This window comes from Terrapene carolina, unplaced genomic scaffold, assembly GCF_002925995.2.
Source record: "Terrapene carolina triunguis isolate 2854851 unplaced genomic scaffold, T_m_triunguis-2.0 Scaffold113, whole genome shotgun sequence".
Classification (NCBI taxonomy): domain Eukaryota; kingdom Metazoa; phylum Chordata; order Testudines; family Emydidae; genus Terrapene; species Terrapene triunguis.
In genome coordinates this window covers 15,522,656-15,535,427 of record NW_020664464.1, presented here as the reverse complement: position 1 = coordinate 15,535,427, position 12,772 = coordinate 15,522,656, and the positions used below count along the sequence as shown (strand labels likewise).

The 12,772-nt window shown below is 38.5% G+C and overlaps 1 protein-coding gene across 7 annotated transcripts in view; it reads right to left on the bottom strand.

Moving 5' to 3' along the window:
• Positions 1 to 12,772, bottom strand: part of SMARCA2 (SWI/SNF related, matrix associated, actin dependent regulator of chromatin, subfamily a, member 2) — a 182,680-nt gene that overhangs the window by 39,433 nt on the left and 130,475 nt on the right. The gene's annotated exons all lie outside the window — the stretch shown is intronic.

Here is a 12,772-nt window from a genome sequence, read left to right as displayed (position 1 = left end):
CACTAATAACAGTCAAATACTGTAGCTAATGTACAAGTGACAGCTAACTTTAACAATAATTTACAAATGGTAAATTAATATCTTGGATTATACAGTAAAATTCAAAGCTAAAATTATGATTTATGCTGCCCAAAAAGTTGAATACAACTACACGTAAGTCAAATATCAGAGATATTTATAATCTTTTAAAATATATATTATATATGAATGATGATAGATTGATTAAACCAGTGCAGCTGACTGAGTTCTGTGCTAGAAAACCTTACTACTCAGGGCTAGAGTGCCAGACCAAACAGAATGCCCTTCCAAACCTTTACCAGCACGGTAATGAAACAAATCCCAGAAGCAAATCCCCAGTTTCTGACTGATGACGTGTTGCGCAAGAGTGCAAGACACAGCACAAAGACATCTCCCATGCTCAACTGCCTCTGGATTAGTGAGGTAAGTAGAAAGGGAGTCAGGAAAATAGTGTACAAATAAGAGTTTAACACTTTCCCTGCCTAAAGAAAATGAGATGTGTGACTACAATTAAGCTTGGACCCTATTAAATTAAAAGAAAGCTACACCAAGCTCATACAGAGCCCAACTCTGCAAAGAGCTGAGCACCTCCTGAAAGGCACAGAGTGCCCTCGATTCTCAATGAAGCCAATAGAAATTGTGAGGACCTCAGCAGCTGGGCTCATACTGAGGAAAAACCTTTCACTGTTAATAACCATGTACTTATTACAGCAGGCAGTGCATTTCTGCAAGAAACCTTTCCTTGCTTGGGAGCGAAGACCCTGAGACTGCTCAGGCACCAGAATTCTAAGGAGATATGATGATGTAGATGTTGAAAATGGATGAAAGGGAAAAAACTTAAAATTGTCCTTTATGGAAAAAGTTTGGCCAGATACATCTTACAGTGTTTTCTAAAGGCAACCAGACAGAAGTGAGTAATAGACAAGTGGGCCTGCCACCAAAATGGCCTGCCCAATACTGTTTGAAATTTCATTTCTCTGATTAAGAAGGGCATTTTTAATCTCCTCTTGGTGGAAACAGCATACAAGCAAAATATGGAAGGTCAAACCAGTTTACATTTTGTTTCATCCTTTTGGACAATATGCACATTATGGATGTATCCTCAACATTCACTTAGTTGAGAGTCTGGAAAATTTGAACATGTGAAGTGTGCTGAGAAAAATGGGCACACACTTTCACTTAAGAATTATGGCACCAACAGCTAGTAACATATATAGTCCTGACCCCTTCCTCAGGTCACTCCCATAATATTCAAGGGAATCCTTCTACAACAAGATGCATCCATCAGGCAAAATTAGAGTTTAAAAAACAAAAACACACCATGGGGAGACTATCAAAGATATTACATTAAACAAATTAAAAAGCTGGGTAATGACATACAATAAAATACTAAATACTTTGTATTTACATAGCACCATTCATGAAAGGCTCTCAAAGCACCATACAAATTAATTAAAATTTAGAGCAGTAATTTTAGGTAGTGGTTAGACTAATTTTATGTCAAGCACAGATCCAGTAACTTGACTGAGATCCCACAGTGAATCAAAGGCAGAGTTGAGTATAAAACTCAGTAGCTTGACTTCCAATCCCTTCCTGTCATCATTAAAAGTCACTACCTCATAAGAGATTTGTCATGGACCAAGATATATAGTAACTTCCTTTGCTCTGAGATCACCATTAGGCACAGTTACTAGAAAATTAAGTGGCACAAAAAAACATGACCCTAACCCAGTGGTTCCCAAACTTTAACAGCCCACGAACCCCTTTCACTAAATTGTGAAATCTCATGAACCCCCTCCGAAATCCCTGAAAATATTCATTTTTAAGTCTAAATTTCCTCAGTGTGATGGATGTCCCAACCGCCCACCCCGCTCTTCCTGGGGCTCGGGCTGGGGTTCAGGCTGCCAGCTCCCCCGCTGACGGGGGCGGAGCTCGGGCTGCTAGCCCCAACTGCCCAGCCCCGCTCTCCCTGGGGCTTGGGCTGCCAGCCCCGCGCAGAGCGCTGGGGTTTGGGCTGCCGGCTCCCCCGCTGACTGCCAGGACTCGGGCTGCCAGGCCCAACTGCCCGGCCCTGCTCTCCCTGGGGCTCGGGGTGTCTGCCCGGGTCCCACCTGCTGTCTCCAATGCCCGGGGTCCTCTGTCCGCCATTAGTGAAATTTTTCTGGTGAACCCCCTGTAACGTTCTACAAACCCCAGTTTGGAAACCACTGCCCTAACCTGAAATGGTGGGAACCTGCAAATGTCTACTTCAGTCATGGCTTAGTACCACTGTGATAAGACTCCTTGATAATGCTGAACACACTGATCATCAGGCAGCCTTTTTTGGATAACATGAGAAAACTGCAGGGAACAAGTATCTCTTCTAATGTCCCACTCTCATTCTCCCTTCAAGGAATACTGCTATAGTTGGCTCATTTACCTCCAGACATCAGTGCCTGTCATCTCTAAAAGCCACATAAAGAAATCCTGCTGCTATGCTAGAACATTTGTTGTCCAGTAAAATATTTTCACTGAAGGTGCCAAGTATCAGAGGGGTAGCCATGTTAGTCTGTATCCACAAAAACAACGAGAAGTCCGGTGGCACCTTAAAGACTAAGATTTATTTGGGCATAAGCTTTTGAGGGTGAAAAAACGGACTCCTCGTTGTTTCACTGAAGATGTACCAAAGGACAAGCAAAACAGAAAAACTTCAGGTCCTCAGGCCAAAAACAAAAATCTAGCCTGGAAGCACGGGGAAACCCTTCCTTCCAAATATCGATATGCCAATGATTGACTGGTCCTAGAGATTCTGCTGTGGTCTTAAGGTGCTGCTTATGGCATTGTTTTTGTTTTCCTCCCACCCCACTAAAAGCTTCTTTTCTCATTTGTTTGTGGGTGGTTTTGGTAGGCAATAGTCCCAACAACCTCTATGATGCCAGGAAGTAAGCTGGAGTACTAAAGAGGACTCTCTGATCCAAGGTAAACCATTGCTGGCCAGGACACAGACCCTTCTCTTGGGGCGTGTGCATTGTCAGTCAAGTATCTAGAGAAACTCTTCATAGAACACTATTTTTTAAATAAAGCCTAAAAATTAAAACTTTTCAGAGGCCCATTAGAAATTTGATATGATCCTATGCTTCAATCAATAAGAAATTCTAGGGTTTTGAATTGGGACTTGGGAAAACTGAAGACGTCATTGTTCAACAAAAAAAGTGGGATATTAATGAAGAAATATCCCACTTAAAACCCTTCACTGGCTTCCCCTGTTTTTCCTTATTAAGTTTTCTAATTTATAATATTTTAAAACACAATAAAAAGGGTATACATGCAGAAAAATCAGCTATTCACGGATTATATACTTTGATATATTCTGACAGTAAATGAAACATCCATCAGAAGAGTGTTTCAGAGAAGGTATCCAAAATAGATATTTAAAGTATAAATCAATAATCAGATAACACAAAGGAGGTAGGATTGTGAAACCATCTGGCCTTAAAAGGGTAAAATCTTTCATAAAAGCAGAGAGTGGCTTATCCAGGTATTGCACCACCTACTGGCATAGAGATACTAAGCACTTAATGACAATGGTTTTAAAACACTTACCCAAAAACAGCATGGCAAATGCCAGCATCAGGCATGAAGGTACTGAACAAGTAGTTATTTCTTCAGAAAACAGGACTCAATACCAATTTGGAAAAGGTGGCAGGAGAAGAGGACCCTAGCTATGGGAACGCCTTATGCCAAAGTGTAAGACCACCTCTGGTTTTCCACATCAAGTTTATATCATTTGTCTTATCTTCCACACCCAGTGCAGCTTTCCCAATGCCGACACCGCCACTCTTTCCCCATAGGCCCTTTCTCCTTCCCCTCTCCATTTGTGTCTTTGTTCATGTTGCCTTCTATGCCTGATGATGCCTCCAACTTCTTGTGTGCCAAATGGCTTCCTTCTCTTTAAAATCCACTTCTGTTACTTGCTCTCCCAGATGATGTCTGCACCCTTTTCTGTGCTTAATGTAATTGTTTGTATATTTCTGAATTCATTTGCTAGCTCCTTGGGGCAGTACCCTTGTTTTAAGTGTTTGGAAAATTCTGTTTACATATATGGCACTATATTAATAAATCAAATGAAGGAGAGTAGTGACCCTAGAAAGTCACCATATTCCAGGCACAACCAGACAACACAACACACATAAAATATGCTGTTGCTAGTACTATGAATAAACTTCTAAAGTTCATATAAGGATTAAAAGGATTATTTTAACTGAAATTCACCTAGGTTGCCTTTGTTGTTGAATGGCATCCTGCAATGACTAAATAAGACTGATTTTGCTGGGAGTAAATTAACAATATTGCTTTAATTCTACCACAAGCAAAGTTTTAATGGATGAACCTAGGCTTTTCTTGCTTCTACTGCTGACCCCACCCTTTTGAGGATAAGCTAAACTGACCAAAGACCTCCCAGATCAAGGAATTGCTTAAAAAAATCTCCTTCCAAAACTATGGTAGGTGGGGAGGAAAGAGTTTGAGGTCCCCCCCCCGCTTCACAAAGACAATATTGCTAAGCAAATGCATAAGCCAGATCTTTAACCTACATCACCTTCTTCCAGTATATTGAACTTTCAGAGGTCAAGAAAGCTGAAATACTTCAACCAGGCTATACTCCACCATCAAGTTTTGCAGTTTCAAGACAATAGGACTTGTGCTTCTATGTTGTGTTTGGGGTTTTTTTTTTTTTTTTTTTTTTTTTTTTTGCTTTTGAAAATTCCACCAACAGGTGCCTAAATATGGGTTAAAATCTAACTTTAGGCTCCTAAATTTGGCTTGTGTGTACATAAAATTTCACAATAACTTTATTAGTGTACTGAAAGTCTAAATAACTTTTCATTATTAACGCTGAAGCATTTTGCTTTGAAGTGACAAAGATTTTATGCCATGAAGAGAAAGTTTGTAACAGAGATACAATATTAGCCCTTGGTGCTCTAAACACTTGTGCACATGCTTACCTTTAAGCACGAGTGATCCCATTAAATCAGTGGGGCTATACCCACTTAAATGGTTGCAGGATCAGGGCCTTAAATTTTCAATATTTTGGTTATGTCTAAAACAGTTTTGTAAATGTCAAACAACAAACCCTCTATTAGTTGTGGCATATTAAACAGCATTTATAAGTTAGTTCATGATAAATATTAATCTTAAATTGCAATAGCACAAGTTTTCAAGTTAATTTTAGAAAGCTCAACCTAATTTGATTTTTTTTAAAAAAATCATGTGATTTAAGCACTGATTTTCACCACGATTTAAATCACTCTACCCTGATCTAGCAGCTGAAAGAGTCATGCAATATCCATTTAAAATTTTGTCTGAGTTGGAGAGAAAGAATAAGGTCAATGTAAAACTGAGCAATTTTTTTAACACCTTATTAAAAATAATAAAGTTAAACTCAATGGCCCATTTCATTCTCAAAGAGGAAATAGTAAGAGAGGAATTAATTTAACCACCTAATTGCAACATTCTGCAAGTTATTTTTAGGGCTGTCAAGTGATTAAAAAAATTAATCGCGATTAATCGCACTGTTAAACAAAACTAGAATACCATTTATTTAAATATGTTTGGGTGTTTTCTACATTTTCAAATATATTGATTTCAATTACAACACAGAATACAAAGTGTACAGTGCTCACTTTATATTTATTTTTGATTACAAGTATTTGCACTGTAAAAAAAAAACCGAAATAGTGTTTTTCAATTGCCCTATTGCAAGTACTGTAGTGCAATCTCTTTATTGTGAAAGTTAAACTTAAAAATGTAGAATTATGTAGAAAAAAAAAATGCATTCAAAAATAAAACCATGTAAAATTTTAAAGCCTGCAAGTCCGCACAGTCTACTTCTTGTTGAGCCAATCGCTCAGACAAACAAGTTTGTTTACCTTTGCAGGAGATGATGCTGCCCACTTCTTGTTTACAATATCACCTGAAAGTGAGAACAGGTGTTCTCGTGGCAATGTTGCAGCCAGCATCGCAAGATATTTACGTACTAGATGCGCTAAAGGGTCATATGTCCCTTCATGCTTCAACCACCATTCCAGAGGACACGTGTCCATGCTGATGATGGGTTCTGCTCGATAACAATCCAAAGCACTGTGGACTGACACATATTCATTTTCATTATCCAAGTCAGATGCCTCCAGAAGAAGGTTGATTTTCTTTTTTGGTGGTTCAGGTTCTGTAGTTTCCGCATTGGAGTGTTGCTCTTTTAAGACTTCTGAAAGCATCCTCCACACCTCGTACCTCTCAGATTTTGGAAGGCACTTCAGATTCTTAAACCTTGGGTCGAGTGCTGTGGCTATCTTTAAAAATCTCACATTGGTACCGACTTTGCATTTTGTCAAATCTGCAGTGAAAGTGTTCTTAAAATGAACAAGATGTGCTGGGTCATCATCTGAGACTGCTATAACATGAAAAATATGGCAGAATGCGGGTAAAACAGCAGGGGACATACAATTCTCCCCCAAGGAGTTCAGTCACAAATTTAATTAACACATTATTCTTTTAACAAGTGTCATCAGCATGGAAACATATCCTCTGGAATGGTGGCCGAAGCATGAAGGGGCATACGAATGTTTAGCATATCTGGCACATAAATACCTTGCAGTGCTGGCTACAAAAATGCCATGCAAATGCCTGTTCTCACTTTCTGGTGACATTGTAAATAAGGAGAGGGCAGCATTATCTCCTGTAAATGTAAACAAACTTGTTTGTCTTAGCGATTGGCTGAACAAGAAGTAGGACTGAGTGGACTTGTAGGCTCTGAAGTTTTACATTGTTTTGTTTTTGAGTGCAGTTATGTAACAAACAAAAAAAATCTACATTTGTAAATTGCACTTTCATGACAAAGAGATTGTACTGGTATGAGGTGAATTGAAAAACAGTTCTTTTGCTTAGCATTTTTACAGTGCAAATATTTGCAATAAAAATGATATACACTTTGATTTCAATTACAACACAGAATACAATATATATGAAAATGTAGAAAAACATCCAAAATATTTAGTAAATTTCAATTGGTATCCTATTGTTTAACTGTGTGATTAAAACTGCAATTAATCGCAATTCATTTTTTTTATCGCGTTTAATTTTTTTGAATTAATCGCGTGAGTTAACTGTGGTTAATCGACAACCCTAGCTATTTTTTATCAGTCAGATAGTGAGTTCCACATTGCCAGACCCTTTCTACTGTTGTGTTTATCAATAAGGAACATTGAGAGAGGCAAAGTAGATATTATTCCTTTAAATGGTAGAAGTATCCAAAAGATCCTACCACTTTACAGTTAATCCAGTCAGGTGCTGGGTGAAGAACAGACAGAGGAATCCAAGATGCCACAGGCTCAATGGCCTAAGAGGAGTTTAAATGGGGTTTCTTCTCAGAGGAACAGAAAGCACAGTGCGATGACAAAGTCCACTAGGAGCAACAACGTCCTTGCAATAAGCAGCCAAAAAGGAGCACCAACGCTTTGAGCTCCATCTTGAGATGTCTCATTAAGTTTAATCCAGAGATAACTCAAATGAATGTCCAAAACACTAGTCTTCCATTTCTCCACCATTTCTAAGATATTAAAATTGAGAGAATTCTAACTACAACATAAAATTCTAAAACTAATCTTGTTGATCTTTGGAACAACTTGAGGAGAATTTTAATTCTTTATCAACAAAATCATATTTCCAGGGTAGAATAGACAGAACATTCTATTCATTTTTAGTACTTCAAGGTGAGTTAGAGGTTACATTTTTAAGAGCTCTCCCAGTTTTTACTTGCCACCAGATGGTTTTGGCAATTGTATCCATCTTGATGAGTCCAGTTTTTAACAGTGTTTATGCATGTTTGCCAATTGTGTGTTTTTTATTGTTATATACTGGGACAAACAAATCTTGTTTATATTTAAATTACCCAGTAAGGCCCTGATCCTGCAGAGTCTCAAGAATGTGCATAATTTTACAAATGTGTACTCCCACTGTTTTTATTTTTCAGGTTTCACTGAAGTCCATAGGGTTGTGCTTGTGCACTGAGTCCCACCCAAGTTTGCTGGATCAGGAGCCCATGTGTTCTGCTTGGAAAACAAAGGTATAAAGGGTGCCTACTGCCTATTTTGGTCTGCTTTCAAGACACATCACATTAAAAAAAGAAAGCCATTAAGTTGGTGCTAATGGTGAAGTAAAATATTGAACGTTTCTCTTTTTGCTACAGACTGAGGCTTTGTCTTCACTGCTGAAAGAGTGAAGTTTTTTACCTCCAAGTAACTAATATGCATGAGCTACTCTAAGATAAAAACAGAGAAGACCAGGCACTTTAGTTTTACCATGAGATGAACTCAGTAAGGCCAAGTCTGGAGGGTTCTAGGGCTGTTTATCTTGGGGTAGCTCATGCGTGGCAGTTACCTCAAGGGGAAAAAACAAAACAAAAAACCACATCTCTCTTTTGGCAATGAAAATAAGGCCTGAATGAGTATTTGTGGCCAAAACACATGAGAAGCTGCTTGGAAGGTTATATGTAACCTCTTTTACAAATTCAAATCCAACCCAATACTACTCAATCACTGTTCAGAACCCTAAGAATCGGTGGTGACAGTTCTGGTCCTACTACATTATAAAACCCACCATCATAATTATCAATACTGTTTGCAATCTCAGAGAAGCAAAAGATCCAATGATACAGAGAAAGAGGTAGCCCTCCAATATTGATCAAGGTCCATTAGCAGACACAGTGAGGCAGTTTGCATTACCATTGCTTGTGCTGTCGTTATTCTGCAGACACATCTTAATTTCCAATGCCATAAACCCAGCACTTTTCACAAGCACGAAAATGCACTAATTAAAAGAATTTTTAAGAAGAGTTTTGCACACATTCTGAAAATCTAGCTTTCAAGTGTTTGTTTTTTCTGACTCAGATCACAAAATACTATTCCATCTTTGTGTTTTTTAAGGGTTTAATGAGGATTTTCTCTTTATGGAAGTCTGGGAAAGGTTTAACAATAATTTGAGCACCACTGTTTCAGTAACTGTTTTGAATTTCAGTGTAAGCAATACCATCCCAGTTACCTAAATTGCAGGCTCAGATAACTGAGGGTTTCAAAATTTTGCCTGAGAAAAACTGACAGTGAAAATCTTGTCATTAAAACATAGAACTTGTAGTTTCAGTTCATGTTGGCTGGCTTTTAGAAACTCAACCTAGCAAAACAAGCTATCTTAAAAACCTTGTTCTAAATAGGTACGCAGCTCACTTTGGCTAAGGTCCTCAACAATGCTGCTCACAATGCTGTTGTTAAAAATACCAGAGGATGTTTGTTATTGTGCATTCCTTACCCGAGCACCTCCCTGTGGCGTTGTGCAGTGTAGCAGCCACTCAGCATCAGTTTCCCAGTTGCTCTTCCACTGCTCTGCCCAATTTCCAGTGCTCTCTGGCTTTGCACAGATTTAGCCCTCCAACTAGGCCTCTTACAGTTCTACCCTTTCTGGGGCACTCGAAGTCAGAAACAAGTATGCAACAACACAAATTTAAACACTCCCCTTGCCCTGGAAGATCTGCTAGGCACTAGTTTTTTAGTTCCTAGCCCTAGCCAGCCTTCTCTCTCAGTAAACCCCCCACATCTGCTCTTCTGCCTGCTCCCCTCCAACTGGAGGGTGGCCTCTTATTTTTAAGCCCTTCCCTAGAAGCCTGCGTCCTGCTCCAGGTGTCTTAATTTTGGTTAATTGGGCCTTCAGTAGCCCATTATCCCCTTCCTGCCTTGCATGGAGGCTTGTGTGCCCCATTACACATTGTTGCCACATTATTAGCCTAATGTTTCCTAGAGGAGAATGTATTCAAGGCACCAGTAGAAACTATAGTAATATTTGTTCAGATATTCTTTAAAAATCTTTGGAGAAACAGACCGAAAAGAAAATGGAAAAAGAATCCCATTAACAAACCATAAAATGTTTTACTGCTTTTTGTTTCTCCTGAATGGTCACTCAGAACTTCTCTTTTCAAGACTTCCCTCCATAAAACCAGTTTCTGGGACTCTGGATCTGTTTCCTGACAGCACATCCTAAATACAAAGCAGTATTTCAAGACTTGTTTGTTAAGTCCCAACATTGTACTTTTGGTACTGCCTCAAAATACTTACTGCAGAAGGTATCCAGCAGAGTAAGGACAATTTATTTGCTTCAAAACAAATATTAGGCAGATAAACTTCTCTGGTTCTCATTCATCCTTCAAACTCACTATTTTCTAATGGACTCTTAAAGAAGGAAAGCTCCCTTCATCTAAAGTGTATCATTAGTTTTAATTTCATTGTAACTTAGAAGTAGCAGTCAGGACACCTCATTTCCTTATATTTTCTGGAATTGTAACTCTGAATGGAATTTCTTTCAACTGCAGCTAGACTTCAGTACAAGTAATATAAACAACTACTCAGGCTCCATGCAAACTTGCAAGCCATGGGCTAACTTAATTTCCTTCCTCAATCTGCTATCAGTCGAACCATAATGGGAGAAGACCTGCAGTACTCTCCACCAGAGGGAGGGCAATATATTGTTCAATAGTCCCTTCTGCCAGTGGGAAGTAACTTACACCCAATTTCTGCTGCTCTGACAGATTGCAGTCCCACAGGCAAAAGGCTCAGTTTCCTATATTGCAAGGCAGGTTTGGTGCTTGTGATTTAGTGACTTCTATTCTGGAGTAATGGGTATCCATGGATTCAGGACACTGGGTCAGAGGGACACATGTTTGAAACAAGATAATTTTTTTGTAAAAAGGTTAATAAATTCAATCAGATATGCAAAAGTACTTCACAGCACTCCATTTAGTTTGGAATGCATTTTTCTTCCAGTGCCCTGGGCAAATAATCACTTATTTGACTATTAAGTAGATATTCAGCAAGTCACTGAACTTTGTGATACAAAAGGAAGTTATGCACTGTAACCAGAAAGGGGAGAGGAACAAGGGAAGAATAGAAATCAGAAAAGATTCCTGTATAGAGTGTGAGAGGATTCTGCAGACAACAGCTTTTACCCAATTTTACAGATATCTATCTTTTATCTCCTATATCACAACCACCAACAAAGCTTGGGCAAAATATTACGATTAGATAAATATAAGAGCCATTAGATGAAAGGCTAAATTGGAATGAATAATGAACATAAGGCAGACACCCCACTGAGCAAATCTGTATTACCTAATCAAAACCACTATAAAATCAAATTAAGAGCCCTGGCTACAAAATGGCTGCTGGCCACAAAATTATACCTTAAAAATATCTTATTCTGACTGAATGTAAAAGTAATATATACAAAGTTCCCACATAAAAATAAGCCCTTACACAGCCTGATTTAAAGCCAGGGTGATCTTGGGGAGCCACACCCATTGTGAGGCAGATAAACTGGAGGGAAAGGAACTATGGGGCATTCTTCAGCTGCCAGTGATTGACAGGTCTAGTTCTGCCCTCATACTGCAAGCAGACTGAAGTATTTACTGTAACAGATCCGTGGGAGGGAAGAATGCTAAAGACAAAAAGTCTTTCTTAATTTAGAATTTACTGGATCGTGTATATTTTTGGAAAGACTTAGTGTTACTTTAAAGCAACTTATTGTCTACAAGTTCTCATTAGCAAGAAACGGTTGATCTAAAATTTCTGTCCAATGTGCATGCGATCATGTTACAATGGCAATGCCTTGAGGGTAAAGCTAATTATAAACTCTGGTAGTTGTATATATTTAAAAATTGTCATCTCATCATCTATAATCCCCTAGGTACTCCAATTCACGGATGTAGGAAAACTTTATTGCTCAAATAAGAGGCAAAATTGAGTGGAGAACACAACACAACTCTCTCCCTGTCATCCCCCACACGATAAATAGTAACTAGTCAAATCAAAACTTCTAGTAATGAAACACTTGAGAAATAAAATGTATCAAATGTCAGATGATTCAATTTCCCAATATCCACACTAATTGGTCAGCTTTTGAATATAATATGCTCACGCTGGCAGTGTCCACTGCTGCTCTTGTTAGTCACAAAGTGTGCAATTTTGATACTTTAATAGATCACTGCCTACTTACTCAAGTACAGTAGGTATGTATATGCAGATTGCTGACTAAAATATACATTTTATCAATCCTTTCTGGAAATTCTAGTTGAGAAAAGAATGCTAAAAGTCTCTTATGTGGTTTTAGAAACACTTTCTGAAGATTAAACGTCAACTCCCTACCACCCTCAGAGAAATAATAATCTACTGAAAGGCTATATGCACTGAAGATTATTAGGTGTGTGCATAGGATGATAGGGAAATCTCAAAAGAATCAGAGGTGTGGTGTGAATAATCAGCTAAGTTTGGATTCTTGAGCCAAGACTCTCTCCCCTGGAAATCCTGCAATAAACAGTCTCTTTTGGAAGTTTTCTGATCTCACTGGAACCAGGAAATGCACAGACACGTGGAAATGAAAGAAGTGTCAGAGATAAGACTTTTCCAAAGTTTTCTGGATTTCTAATTAAGCTCAGTGTGTTTTTGTGTCTTGTTTTATCCCACAGTAATCAGTGGTTTGACAGACAACATGAAAAAGCATCTGCATCACTGAAAAATTACAATAGTATGTGGGTGAAAAACAACTAGATCTATGGCAATAGAATATTTGCAACATAGAGAGCAATACTGATTCCAGGTCTAGCAACAGTGCCTGGTTCCAGCAACTTAACTTATATTTTTAATTCCACACATTCCTCTAACTCCAACTTTGTAATCATCAC